This window comes from Meles meles, unplaced genomic scaffold, assembly GCF_922984935.1.
Source record: "Meles meles unplaced genomic scaffold, mMelMel3.1 paternal haplotype, whole genome shotgun sequence".
Taxonomy (NCBI): Eukaryota; Metazoa; Chordata; class Mammalia; order Carnivora; family Mustelidae; genus Meles; species Meles meles.
This window is the reverse complement of record NW_025721604.1, coordinates 1097110-1111532: the sequence shown is the minus strand read 5'-3', so window position 1 is coordinate 1111532 and position 14423 is coordinate 1097110.

Below are 14423 nucleotides of genomic sequence, written 5' to 3'. Positions count from 1 at the left end.
CCAGGGTCGAGAATGCCCCCAGAGATGGAAACTGCAGTTGACAGACCCTGCTGACCATGGACTAAAGTTAAAACTAAAAAAAAAAAAAAAAAAAAATACTGTGACTTTATTGTTGCTCCTATTGTTACCTGTTCATATAAAGTATAGGTGGGAAATTAGATGATCGGAATTAGCAAAAAATTGGAAAAGGTTATAGAAAGCATTGAATGGCTAACTCATCAGCTGTCTGTGCACTACAGTTACTTTATGTCCCCGGTATTATAAACTCTCTGTCATTTGTACCAAAGAAAATTGGAGCAGTCAGCAAACACAAACTTGGGATAGGTTTATGGGCGAGGTGATGGCAGGCACGAAATGCCGACCGTGATGGTAGTTCTGGAGGATCTGAAACGAGGGCAATGCGGAGGCGGGAGCACAGCCTTTTCTGTCTGGGTTGTGTGTCTGGGTTGGCCACAGAATGTAGCGGTAGCCTCATGAGTCCATGGGAGATTCAGCCTCTGTGAGGATTCTGCCTGGATCACAAGGGTTTGGTGTCATTTGTGGAGAAGGGAAGAGTGCTGTTATCATCTCAGGGTTCCCACCATAGCTTGTATTCCAGAGTTGGAGTCTGGGTCCAGGCACTTGGAGAAACCCACCGAAGGTGAGGATTGGGGCCTAGGGGAATGTCAGGCCACATATGCGGGCTCCTGGTGCAGCTAAGGAGGAGGTTGTTTTGAAAGCTGGCTCAGTCTGAGAGTCAAAATGCCTTTTTGACCAGGGCTTTGGGGACAAAAGTCTGCAAACCCAAACTCTGGATAGGGTTAGAGGCTACATGATGGCAGGCCTGATCTGCAGAACGTGATTGCATTGCCTTCAGGATCAGAAATGTGGGCGACCGTGAAGGAGGTGCAGTCTTTTCTGTCTGGATTGTGTTTCTCGTTTGGCCACAGAATGGAGGGGTGGCCTTATGGGTCCATTGGGGATTCTGCCTCTGTGGGCATTTTGCCTGGCTCCCAAAGTTTTGGTGTCTTTCTGGATGAACAGAAGAGAGCTGTTTTCTGTCTCAGGGAACACACCGTAGCAGGGATTCCAGAGCCTGCATCTGGGTCTGGTCCCCTGTAGAACCCGACCGAGGGTGAGGATTTGTGTCTAGGGGAATTGCAGGCTGGTAATGGGGGTTCCTTGTCCAGATAGCGAGAGGGCCTGTTGAAACTAGGCTCAGGCTTATGGTGACCATGCCTGTGCCCTGGGCTGACCTCAGTGTGGGCGAGGTCTCATGGGCCATGCAGCTGGTTCCCACTCTGAGGGTTTGACCCCCATACCCATAGCAAGCTATTCCTTCGATGGCGATGGAGCAGTGCTCTTTTGTGCTTGAGGTGCCCTCAAAGTCCATTATTTAAGCTATGGTCTGGGCACAGATGAAAGAACACCCAGGTTAAGTAGAGATAACAGCCTCGGACCATGGCCGGTCCCATCTGCAGGAGATTTCGCCTGCTACCTGGGGGGCTGACCTGAGGTCGGGGCTAAGGCTGTGTCATACAGAGGATTAGTGCACAGTGCGGCCTGGATATTGAGGTTCCGTCTAGGGCCGTGCAGGTTGATCATAGCATGGGGATTCTGGGCAGTCCCATAGGAGCCTTCTTCTTTCTGGAGAGTGGGGAGAAAGCTGTGTTGTGCTTCCAGAGTTACCAATCTGGAGGGCTTGTGGGCCAGACGGGTGAGGATGGAAGTCTGAACGCACAAGCCCTGGTTCAGTTCAGTGCTGATCACATGGCAGTTCCAATGTACAGCATCTGGACACGATATCTCCAGCACTTGAGTCAGGGTGAGTGTTGGATGGTTGCTCATGCTGGAGTTTGTGTCCATGATGCCCGATGAATGCAGTGGTGTACTCATGAGGCCATGGAGGTTTTCCCATGCTGGGGCTTCTGAGCTGCACCGAACAGCAAGCTTTCCTTCTATGGGACGGGGTGAGACCGTTTTGATGGATCCAGGGTCCCCCATGTGGAAAGACATGGTAGCAGAGCTCACCGCATAGATATCTGGAAAGCCCAGCTCAGCTTATCCTTTTAGCCCAGGAGCAAGGCATTTTCGATCTGGTATCTCGGGGGCAAGTGCCCAGGGGCCTCAGTTGACAGGAAGCCTCATGCTGATGGGTCATAGTGCTTTCTTGTGTACAGGGAGACCTTAGAATGTGTTCTGTTTTTTGGTCAGGGACCAAGCGTTGGACCATATGTAGGTATTCCAGAACCGGCCTCTGGGGACCAATGACTGCAAACCTCACCTAGGGTCCCATTGAGGTCCTAGGGGCATGTCAGTTTCCATCTTCTGACTCAGAGCCATTGACCTGGCTGTCTGCCTGGAGGGAGGTGTCTGGCATTTGTCAGACTGTGCGTTTCTATCATGAGAAGCCAATGAATTTGAGTGGGTTCAGGGGCCTTACAGGTGTCTCCCAATCTGGAGGGTTTGTGTAACTGTGACTGGTAGCGTTTCCTTCGTGAGGGCAGGCAGAGTCCTACACTGTGGCTCCAGAGGTCCCTTCCTGGAGGGCCTGTCAGCCAGGGCTTTGGGGTAAAAGTCTGCAAACACCAACTTGATTTAGGGTAATGGGCGCGGTGATATCTGCCCGATCTGCAAACTGTGAGGGAAGTGCCACCGTATCTGAAATGAGAGCGAGGGGGAGGCGGGAGTGCAGGCTTTTCTGTCTGGGTGGTTTCTCCTGGTTGGCAATGGAATGGAGGGTTGGCCTCATGGGTCCATGGGAGATTCTTCCTCTGTGGGGATTTTGCACGGCTCCCAAGGTTTTGATGTCTTTCTGGATGAAGGGAAGAGAACTGTTTTCCGTCTCAGGGTTCCCCCCATAGCAGGGATTCCAGAGTTGGCTTCTGGGTCTGAGCGCCTGGAGAACAAGACCGAGAGTGCAATTTGGGTCCTAGGGGCATGGCAGAAACGATATGTGGGCTCCTGGTCCATCTAAAGAGGGAGCTTGTTTGAAAGCAGGCTCAGGCTGATGATCACAATGCCTAGTGTGCCCAGGGCGGAGCTTAGAGTTAGGTGTGGTCTCATGGGCCATGCAGCTGGCTCCCACTCTGAGGATTTGTCCCCCATCCCCACAGCAAACTTTTCTGGCCATGGGGAAGAGGAGTGCTATATTGTGTTTGGGGTTCCCCCATAGACCGGGATTTGAGATATGGTCGGGGCACAGATGCCTGAAACCCCAGGTTGGGTAGAGATGACAGCATCAGGCCATGGAAAGTCCCACCTGCAGGAGATGGCACTCGCTACCTGGGGGGCTGATTGGAGGTCAGGGCTCAGGATGTATCAGAGAGAGCATTTGTGCAGAGTGCATCCTGGATATTTGTGTTCCATGTAAGGCCGTACAAGTTGATCCTCACATGGGGCTTCTGGGCAGACCCATAGGGTCTTTCTTCTTTCTGGAGGGCAGGAAGAAGGCTGTATTGTAGTTCCAGAATTTCCAATATGGAGGGCTTGCAGCCCACGAGGTTGAGGACGGAAGTCTGAATGCCCAAGCACTGGTTCATTACAGTGCTGAGCACATGGCCGTTCCAATGTGCAGCGTCTGACTCAAGATCTCCAGCACCTGAGTCAGGGCGAGTATCAGATAGTCGCTCACGCTGGAGTTTGTGTCAATGATGACCAATGAAGGGAGGGGTGGACTCATGAGGCCATAGAAGTTTTCCCAGGCTGGGCTTCTGAGCTGCTCAGAACAGCAAGCTTTCCTTCTGTGGCACAGAGGGTGTCCATTTAGATGGCTCCAGGGTCCCGCATATTGATAGACATGGTAGCAGAGCTCACCGTATAGATGTCTGGAAAGTCCAGCTCAGCTTATCCTTTTAGCCCAGGAACAAAGCATTTTAGATCTGGTGTCTCTGAGGCAAGTGCCCAGGGGGCTGAGTTGACAGGGAGCCACATGCTGATGGGTCACAATACTGGACTGTGTCTAGGGAGACCTTAGAATGTGGTGGGGGCTCAGGCGCCATGCATGATTCTCCTCATCTGAGGGTTCGACCAGCTCTCAAGAGGCAGGTTAACTTCTGGGGACAGGAGATATTCTATTTTGTGGCTTAGGAACATAGGGTTGGTTCATATGTAAGTATTCCAGAACCTGCCTATGGGAACAGATGCCTGCAAACACCAGCTAGGGTTCCGTTGACGTCCTAGGGGCATGTCAGTTTCCATCTTCTGACTCAGGGCCCTTGACCTGTCTGGGTCTCCTGTCTGCCTGGAGGTAGGTGTCTTGCAAGTGTCAGACTGTGCATATCTCTCCGGAGCGGCCAACAAAATTGCGTGGGTTCAGGAGCCTTGCAGGTGTCTCCCAATCTGGAGGGGTTGTGTAACTGTGATGGGCAGAGTTTCCTTTGGGAGGCTAGGCAGAGTCCTGCACTGTGTCACCAGATGCCACATCCTACTGTAGGGCCTGTGGGCCAGGACTTTGGGGCCAAAAGTCTGCAAACACAAACTCGGGATAGGGTGAGCGGTTATGTGATGGCAGGCCCCATCTGCAGACTGGGATGGCAGTGTCTCAGGATCTAAAATTAGGGCGACAGGGAGGACGGAGCGCAGGCTTTTCTGTCTGGGTTGTGTTTCTCAGTAGGCCACGGAATGGAGGGGTTGCCTCATGGGTCCATTAGAGATTCTGCCTCTGTGGGGATTTTGCACAGCTCACAAGGTTTTGGTGTCTTCCTGGATGAAGGGAAGATAGCTTTTTCCCTCTCAGGGGACCCGCTAGAGATGGAATTCTGGGTAAGGGCGCCTGGAGAACCCGACCAAGGGTGAGAATTTGGGCCTAGGGGCATCGGAGGCCCTTTATCCAGCTCCTGGTCCAGCTATGGAGGGGGTTTGTTTGAAAGCAGGCTCAGGATGATGGTCACAATGCCTCTTTGTTTCCAAGGCTGACCTCCTGGGTGGACGTGGTCTCATGGGCCATGAAGCTGGCTCCCACTCTGAGGTTTCACCCTCATCTCCACAGCAATATTTTCCAGCCATGGGGAGGGAGGAGTGCTCTTTTGTGCTTGAGGTTCCCCCATAGGCCGGGTTTTGAGCTATGGTCTGGGAACAGATGCCTGAACACCGGGGTTGGGTAGAGATGACAGCCTGGGGCCATGGCCGGTCCCACCTGCAGGAGATGGGGCCCGCTACAAGGGGGGCTGACTGGAGGTCAGTGTTCAGGCTGTGTCAGACATTACATTAGTGCCCAGTGAGGCCTGGATATTGGGGTTCAGTCTAGGTTGTTACAGGGTTATCCTCACATGGGGATTTTGAGCAAACACATGGGACCCTTCTGCTTTCTGGAGAGCAGGCAGAAGGCTGCGTTGTGGCTCCAGAATTCCCTATCTGGGGTCCTTGTGGGCCAGAAGGTTGATGATCTAAATTTGAACACACAAGGGCCGGTTCAGTTCAGTGCCGAGCCCATGGCAGTTCCAATATGCAGCGTCTGAATTGAGATCTCAGCACCCAAGTCAGGGCAAGTGTCAGATTGTTGCTCACGTTGTTGTTTGGGTCGATGATGGCTGAGAATGGAGGGTTGGCCTCAAGAGACCATGGAGGTTTTCCCAGGCTGGGGCTTGTGAACAGCTCTGAACAGCAAACTTTCCTTCTGTGGGACAGGGGGAGTCCATTTTGATGGCTCCAGTGTCCCCCAAATGGAAAAACTCGTTGGCAGAGCTCACCATATGGATCTGAGCTGAGCTCAGATTACACTTGCAACCCAGGAACAAGCAGTTTCGATCTGGAGCCTCTGGGGTGAAGTGTGCAGGATACTGAGTTGACAGGGAGCCTCATACTGATGGGTCACAAAGCTGGCTTGTGTCCAGGAAGATCTTAGAATGTAGAGGGTCTTCAGGCGCCATGCAGGATTCTACTCTGCTGAGGTTGGACCCAGCTCCCAAGAACCAGGTTGCCTTCTGGGGACAGGAGGTGTTCTATTTTGTGGCTCAGGGACCAAGCGCTATACCATATATATGTATTCCAGACCTTTCCTCTGTGGACAAATGCCAACAAAACTAAGCTAGGATTCTGTTGAAGTCCTAGGGTCATGTCAGGTTCCATCTTCTGACTCAGGGCCATTGACCTGGGTATCTGCCTATATGTAGGTGTCTGGCATGTGTCAGATGGCACCTTTTCATCCGGAGTGTCCAACAAAATTGGTGTGGGCTCAGGGGCCTTGAAGGTGTCTCCCAATATGGAGGGTTTGTGCAACTGTGTCGGGCAGAGTTTCCTTCAGGCCGGCAGGCAGAGTCCTGTGCTCTGGCTCCCGGGGCCCATCCTGGAGGGCCTGTCAGCCAGGGTTATGGGGACAAAATTCTGCAAACACAAACTCAGGTTAGGTTTAGGGGCGAGGTGATGGCAAGCCCGATCTGCAGACCATGATGTCAGTGCCTCAGGATTTGAAATTACGGCAACGAAGAGGTGGGAACACACGCTTTTCTGTCTGGGTTGTGTGTCTCCCTTGGACACGGAATGGAGGGTTGGCCTCATGGGACCATGGGAAATTCTGCCTCTCTTGGGATAATGCCCAGCTTCCAAGGGTTTGGTGTGTTTCAAAGGGAAGGGAAGAGTGATTATTTCCGTCTCAGGGATCCGGCTATAACAGGGATTCCATGGTCGGCTTCTGAGTCCAGATGCCTGGAGCAACGGACTGAGGGTGAGGAATTTGGCAATGGGCATGGCACGCCCGATATGCAGTCTCCTAATCCAGCTAGCGAGGGGGCTGGTTTTAATGGGGGTCAGTCTGAGGTTCACAATGCCTGTTTTTGCCCAGGGCGGCCATCCTCTGTGGGCCTGGTGTAAAAGGCCATGCAGCTGCCTCCCACTCTGAGGGTTTGAGCCCCATTCCCACAGCAAGCTTTTCCTGCTGTGGGGAAGGAGGATTGTTCTTTGTGCTTGAGATTCCACCATAGACCGGTATTTGAGTCATGGTCTCTGCACAGATGCCTGAATACCAGGTTGGATAGAGATGACAGTCTCTGGCCTTGGCATGTCCCACCTGCAGGATATGGGCCCTGCTACCTGGTTGGCTGATGGGAGGTAAGGATTCAGGCTGTGTCAGACAGAGCATTACTACACAGGGCAGCCTAGGATATTGGGGTGCCATCGAGGGCTGAGAAGGTGGATCCTCTCGTGGGGATTCTGGACAGACCTATACGGCACTTCTTTCTGGAGGGCATGTAGAAGACTGCATTGTCTCTCCAGAATTCCCAGTCTGGAGGGACTCCTGGCCATGAGGTTGAAGATGGAATTCTGAATGCACAATCTCTGGTTCAGTACAGTGATGAGCGCATTGTAATTCCAATGTTCAACATCTGACTCGAGAACTCTAGGCCCCAAGTCAGGGCAAGTGTCGGATGGTCGCTCACGCTGGAGTTTGTGTCCGTGATGGCCAACGACTGGAGGGGAGGCCTCAAGATTCCAGTTAGGTTTTCCCAGGCTGGGACTTGTGAACTGCTTGAAACAGCAAGATTTCCTACTGCGGGACAGGGGGAGTCCATTTTGATGGATTCAGGGTCCCCCATATGGAAAGACCTGGTAGCAGAGCTCACCGCATGGACGGTTCGAAATCCCAGCTCATCTTACACTTGCAGCCCAGGAACAAGGCAGTTTTGATCTGGCGGCTCTGGGGCGAATTGCCCAGGGGGCTGTGTTTACAAGGAGCCTCAAGCTGATGGAACACAATGCTGGCTTGTGTCCCATGAGACCTAAGAATGTGGCGGATGCTCAGCACCATGCAAAATTCTCCACCCTAGAGGGTTTTACGCAGCTCCTTAGAGCCAGGTTGCCTTCTGGGGACAAGAGGAGTGATGTTTTTTGCATAAGGGGCCTAGCGTTGGAACATAGTTAAGTACTCCGAATATTCCTCTGGGGACAGATGCCTGCAAATATAAGCTAGGATTCCATTGAGACCCTAGCGGTATGTCAGTTTCCATCTTCTGACTTAGGGCCATTGACCTGGGTGTCTGCCTGGATGTAGGTGTCTGGCATGTGTCAGACTGTGCATTTCTGACTAGAGCAGCCAATGAAATTGGGTGGGCTCAGGGTCCTTGCAGGTGTCTCCCAATCTGGAGAGTTTATGAAACTGTGATGAGCAGAATATCTTTCAGAAGGGCAGGAGATTCCTGTGCTGTGCCTCAAGAAACCCCATCCTGGAGGGCCTGTGGGCCAGGGATTGGGGACAAAAGTCTGCAAACACAAACTCGGTTTAGGGTGAGGGGTGAGGTGATGGCAGGCCTGATCTGCAGACCATGAAGACAGTGCCTCGAGATCTGAAATTAGTTCAACGGGGAGGCAGGAGTGCGGACTCTCCTGTCTGTGTTGTCTGTCTCAGTTGGCCGTGGAATGGAGTGGTGGCATCATGGTCCATGGGAGATTCTGCCTCTGTGGGGATATTGCACAGCTCTCAAGGTTTTAGAGTCTTTCTGGATGAAGGGAAGAGAGCTGTTTTCCGTCTCAGCGGTCCCGCCAAAGCAGGGATTCCATAGTCAGCTTCAGGGTCTGGGCGCCTGGAGAACCCGTCCAAGGGTGTGGATTTGGGCCTAGGGGGCATGGCAGGCCCAAAATGAGGGCACCTGGTACAGCTAGCGAGGGCACTTGTTTGTAAGCAGGCTCAGGCTAATGGTCACAATGCCTGTTTTTGGCTAGGGCAGCCCTCCTGTGTGGGTGTAGTCTCAAGGCTATGCAGCTGGCTCCCACTCTGAGGGTGTGACCCCCATCTCCACAGCAAGCTTTTCCATTCATGGGGAAGGAGGAGTGCTGCTTTTTGATTGAGGTTCCCCCATAGGCCGGGATTTAAGTTATTCTCTGGGCACAGATGCCTGAACACCCAGGTTGGGTAGACATGATAGCCTAGGGACATGGCCGGTCCAAACTGCAGGAGATAGCACCCGCTACCTTGGGGGATGACTGGAGGTTGGGGCTCAGGCTCTGTCACACAGAGCATTAGTGCACAGTTGGCCTGGATATTGGGGTTCTGTCTAGGGACATGCAGGTTGATCCTCACATGGAGATTCTGGGAAGACCCATAGGACACTTCTTTTTGGAGGGCAGGAAGATTTCTGCGTTGACTCTAAAATTCCCAATCTGTAGGGCTTGTTGGCCAGGAGGGTGAGGACGGAATTCTGCACACACAAGCGCCCTTTCTGTTCATTGTCGAGAACATGGTAGTTCCAATGTGCAGCGTCTGACTCGAGATCTCCAGCACCTGAGTCAGGGCGAGTGTCAAATGGCCACTCACGCTGGAGTTTGTGTGCATGATGCTAGATGAATAGAAGGGTGGCCTCCTGAGGCCATGGAGTTCTTCCCAGGCTGGGGCTTGTGAGCTGCTCCGAACAGCAAGCTTTTCTTCTGCAGGCATAGGGGGAGTCCGGGTTGATGGCTCCTTGGTCCCCCATATGGAAAGACATGGTAGCAGAGCTCACCACATAGATGTTTGAAAGCCCAGCTCAGCTTATCCTCTCAGCACAGGATCAAGGCAGTTTCGATCTGAAGGCTCTTGGGCAAGGGCCCAGGTGGCTGAGTTGACAGGGAGCCTCATGCTGATGGGTCACCACGCTAGCTTGTGTCCAGGGAGACCTTAGAATTTGGCGGGAGCTCAGGCGCCATGCAGGATTCTCCTCCCCTGAGGGTTGGATGCAGCTCCCAAGAACCAGGTTGCTTTCTGGGGACAGGAGGTGTTCTGTTTTTAGGATCAGGGACCTAGCATTGGAACATATGTAGGTACTAATGTAGGGGCCTGGTTAGCCAGAGAATCTTACTTGTAAACTCCATATATTGTGTCAGGCCTGGATAGACTGCCTTATCCAATCAGTGTGGTGTGCATATATTAACTGTGGTGAGTTAAAATCTCATTGGCGACCTGTGTGTTTGCCGGGCTCAATCACTTCTATAAAGGTTAGTCTGTGAGGCTGGCGGGGGAAGGGGGGAGAGGATAAGTAGTAGGAGTTAGAATAGCCGTTAGAGAATAGGAGGAGTTAGAATAGCCTTTAGAGAAGTAGGAGGAGTTATAATAGCTGTTAGAGAAGTAGAAGGAGTTAGAATAGCCATTAGGGTAGTAGAAGGAGTTAGAGGACCCATTAGAGTAGCCATTGGGTGCCGTTAGGGTAGTCGAAGGTGTGATAGCGTCTGGGTCGTCATGAGCGTCAGAGCTTCAGGACCATCAGGAGCATCGGGTGTGGCGTTGCTGAGTGCAGCACCACCATGAGTGGCCTCGCCTCCCCGAGCAGCAGCGCCGACCCTGACCGGCCTTGCCATGGCCTCGCTGCGACCTGCCTCGCTGCCCAGAGCTGCGGTCTCATCATACTGGCATCATTCCGGGGAGCGGACTTTTCAGCATGCTGCCTCATTGGAGAGTGGCCTGGTCTAGACCAGCCTCTTCATCATCAGTTTCAGCCTTCGTCCAGCGTGTGGCATACTCCAGAGCTGCCTTGTCTGGGTGCGGCCTTGACGGACGGCGTCATGGGGAGCAGAGTCTGTGTTGTCAGGGTTTCATCCTCATCATCCTCAAATCTTTTTCATCGGGAGCTGTGTCCTCATCGACGTCGCCTGTACGTAAGAAATGGCCCCGACCGGTAAGTATCATTTTCGATGCTTGGCGTGAAATAAAGCTTTGCTTAATTTTCGCTTTGTGTCAGTCTCCTTCCTTTGATCACAGACCCTAACACTGGGGGCTCGCCCGGGATCAAACCATGAGAACTGAGCCAGCATCGGAATTTCTGGGGCAAGCCTCTGGAAGTGTTGGGATGTTGTTCATCTCTCTGGTTGGAGCTCCAGGGTATGGCCCACCGGGGTAAAGCTGGACGCAGCTATACTCCCCAGGGCTGGAGTGGATGTGGGGATTCCCCTTTCCTCTGTTGGTAGATCGACATGTGATTCGAGTCTCCCTTGGTGGTCAGGGGTGTTCGGGTCCCCCAGGTGATCAGGGGGTTTGAGTCCCCCTAGATGTTCAACAGGGAATTTGAGTCTCCCTAGTCAGTCAGGGGGTTCGCGTCCCCCTAGGCGGTCATCAGGGTTCGATTACCCCTAGGCAGTCATCAGGGGTTAGAATCCCCCTTGGCGGTCAGGGGCTTTGAATCCCCCTAGAAAATCCCCACTGGTGGCAGGAACGCTGCGCCTGCAGTTGTCTTTGTTTGTCTTTTTCTTGTCTGCTATGTTGTTTGTTGTGTTTGGGGGAATGGGACAGGCAGAGAGTAAGGGGAGTCTGACTTCCGTCTCTCTGTTCCTCATAATAGATGGGGGTCATCTTCCTCACTCATTTCGTGTGTTAAGTGCTATAACTGGAGCCAACTGGGTTTAGTCTAACTTGGGACAGAGACTTTAAGGAATATTCCCAAGCAGCTGACAAAATAACTTTTGTTTCAGGGAATTCCTTGCCTTCTCTGGCCGGACGTGGACTGCCTAGCCACCCCACCTTGCTGGCGGAAAAGCATAGTGTCTGAAGTGGAATGGGCCCGGGTGGAACATGAAATCTGTTAGCAAAGAGATGACTGAACTGATGGTTAATAATCTGTCTCAGGGTTTTAATGGGTAATTGTGAAAGTAGCTTTCAGAGTCTTTGGTAACCTGAAGCTTTGAAGTTTTGCTTGAATGAAATATGGGATGAAGTGCTAGGGTTCTGGTTGCTGGGACTAGGTTTGTGCTTTTGAAATCTGTTGGTAAACATGTTTTGTGCTTAACTGCTATTGCAACAGTTCACAATTGGTTAATATTTAGTCTTCACTAGAGATTGAGATGTTTCTAGGAAAATGTAAATTGTTTTCTTTGCCCACCCAGAATTTGAAATGAGGTTTTTTTGACTCATAAGGCTTTTCTCTGATATGCTAAGTTACTCAGAAAGTACTGCAAAATCAATGATAAACCTTGGGTTACATTTGGGTAAATGCTGTAACTACTCTAGAGGTTCTATACATTTTGTAATGTTTTAATGTTTTCATACGGGTCATCATTTTATATTTAACCATATCTATTCTGCGTTTTTGTCATTTGTAATTGTTTTAATTCTCTTGTAAGATGAATTCTTCCTTTAAGGAAATTCATATTGAAGACTCTCATAACAAATACAGTTCTTTGATATGTTGAAATCCTGGAACTGAATTTCCAGAAGTAAAAGTTGCACTCACCCTAAACTACAATTAGTATGGTGACTCAAGGTAAGAATGAGTCTCCAGGAGCTTTCCTAGAAAGGCTCATTGAAGCCTATAAAATGTATAGCCTGATCAACGTTGCGGCACTGAAAATCAGAGGGCAGTGAATCTTGCTTTACCAGTCAGTCAGTCCCAGATATAAGGAGGAACTTCAGGAAATTGAAGGATTTGAAGGGAAGAATCTGAAGAGCTATTGGGAATAGCAGAAAAAGTGTTTAAGAACAGGGATTCCCAGGAGGATGAAAAACAGACAAAAAGCTTGTTAAGGTTTTGGTCTTACATGAGATAGGTAGAGGATAGTAAATGGAAGGAAAAGCCTAAGCACAGAGAAGGGAGGTGGGAAGACTTAGATTCAGATCATTGTGCTTACTGTAAGGAAAAAGGACACTGGGCCAGAGAGCGCCCCCAAAGGAAGACGTCAATGCCGGCCACCAGAGTAAAAATTGAAGTGGAGGGGAAGTCAATTGATTTTTTTTTTTTTTTTTTTTTTTTTTGGTGCACACGGCAGCCCAGTTATCATCATTACTTAAACCTATGGGAAAACTATCTGGAGAGGACGTTTGGGTACAAGGAGCAAATGGCACAGTGAGACATAAATGGACAACACAAAGGACTTTAAAATATTCTCTGGAGTAGTGAAAGATCGATTTTTGGTCCTCCCTAATGCCCCATATAACTTGATGGGAAGAGATCTTCTCCACAAGTCATGATCTGGCATTCAGTTCTCAGAAGTAGACATGACTGTAAACTTGAGACAACCCACTGCACAGGTGCTCATGGCAGCAGTAGATGAATACTTCATTTACAAGCCAGTCTCAAAACCTGAGGAGACAAATGCAGGGAGCCTTGTCCAAATCCTACAGGTCTAGTTTCCCGAGGTCTGGGCAGAAGGGAAGCCCCCTGGTTTGGCCAGGGTACAACTTTCAGTGGTGGTACAATTAAAGGCGATGGCCATGGCTGTTCACGTTCGGCAGCACCCCCTTCCCCATGAAGCAAAGGAAGGGATCAGAAAGCACATTAAACACCTCAGAGGAGACATGATCCTAGTTCCTTGCAAAAGTCCATGGAACACACCTTTGCTAGCCCGTCAAAAAGGCTGAGACTTGGGGCCCCTGGGTGGCTCAGTGGGTTAAGCTGCTGCCTTTGGCTCAGGTCATGATCTCCGGGTCCTGGGATCAAGTCCCGCATGGGCCTCTCTCTCAGCAGGGAGCTTGCTTCCCTCTCTCTCTCTCTGCCTGCCTCTCTATCTACTTGTGATCTCTCTCTATCAAATAAATAAATAAAATCTTAAAAAAAAAAGGCTGAGACTGGGGAGTACTGACCCGTTCAGGACTTGTGGGAATTTAATAAACAGGATGAAGATATCCACCCAATGGTGCCTAACACCTATACACTACCTTCCCTCCTGGGCCCCCAAAGAACTGTATATACCATCTTAGATCTCAAGGATGCATTTTTATGCATATCTTTAGCAAGGGAATCTCAACCTGTTTTTGTTTTTGAGTGGTCTGACCTACAGGAAGGATTCCAAGGCCAGCTCACCTATAAAAGACTTCCCCAAGGATTCAATAATTCACCCACCATTATTTTTTATGAGGCCTTATACGAGGATTTGCGTGAGTACAGAACCTTCAACCCAGTAGTCACTCTGCTACAGTATGTTGATGACTTGCTAGTATCCGCTGAGGAATATGAGTCATGTTTGCGGGGGATGAGAGTTCTCTTACAGACTCTGCAGGAAAAAAGGTATCGGGTGTCAGCAAAGAAAGCACAGCTCTGTCAGACCCATGCCACGTATCTATGCTTTGATCTCTGTGAGGGAGTGCGTTCACTGAGTCCAGGATATAGGTGATCACACGATACCACGCCCCACCATGTCCCAACAATGAGGGAGTTTCTTGGGACAGTGGGCTACTGTAGGCTATGGAAACCACGGTTTGCAGAGATTGCCCGATCTCTCTGTGAACTGGCAAAAAGGGGGCTCACTATGATAGAGTGGACAGCTGAGGCCGAAGAAGCATTTCTGGAATTACAAGAAGCCTTAATGCATGTCCAAGCATTGACCATCCCAGATGTTACCAAGCCCTTCCACTTGTACGTGGATGAAAAAGCAGGGGTACCAAAGGAGTTCTAACTCAGATCCCGGGGCCTTCAGTATCCTATCTTAGCAAGAAACTAGATCCGGTAGCAGCTGGGTTATCCCATGCCTCTGCATAATTGCTGTCACGGCACTCCTGGCCAAGGATGAGAGTAAATTGACTTTGGGTCAAAATCTCATCATAACTACCACAC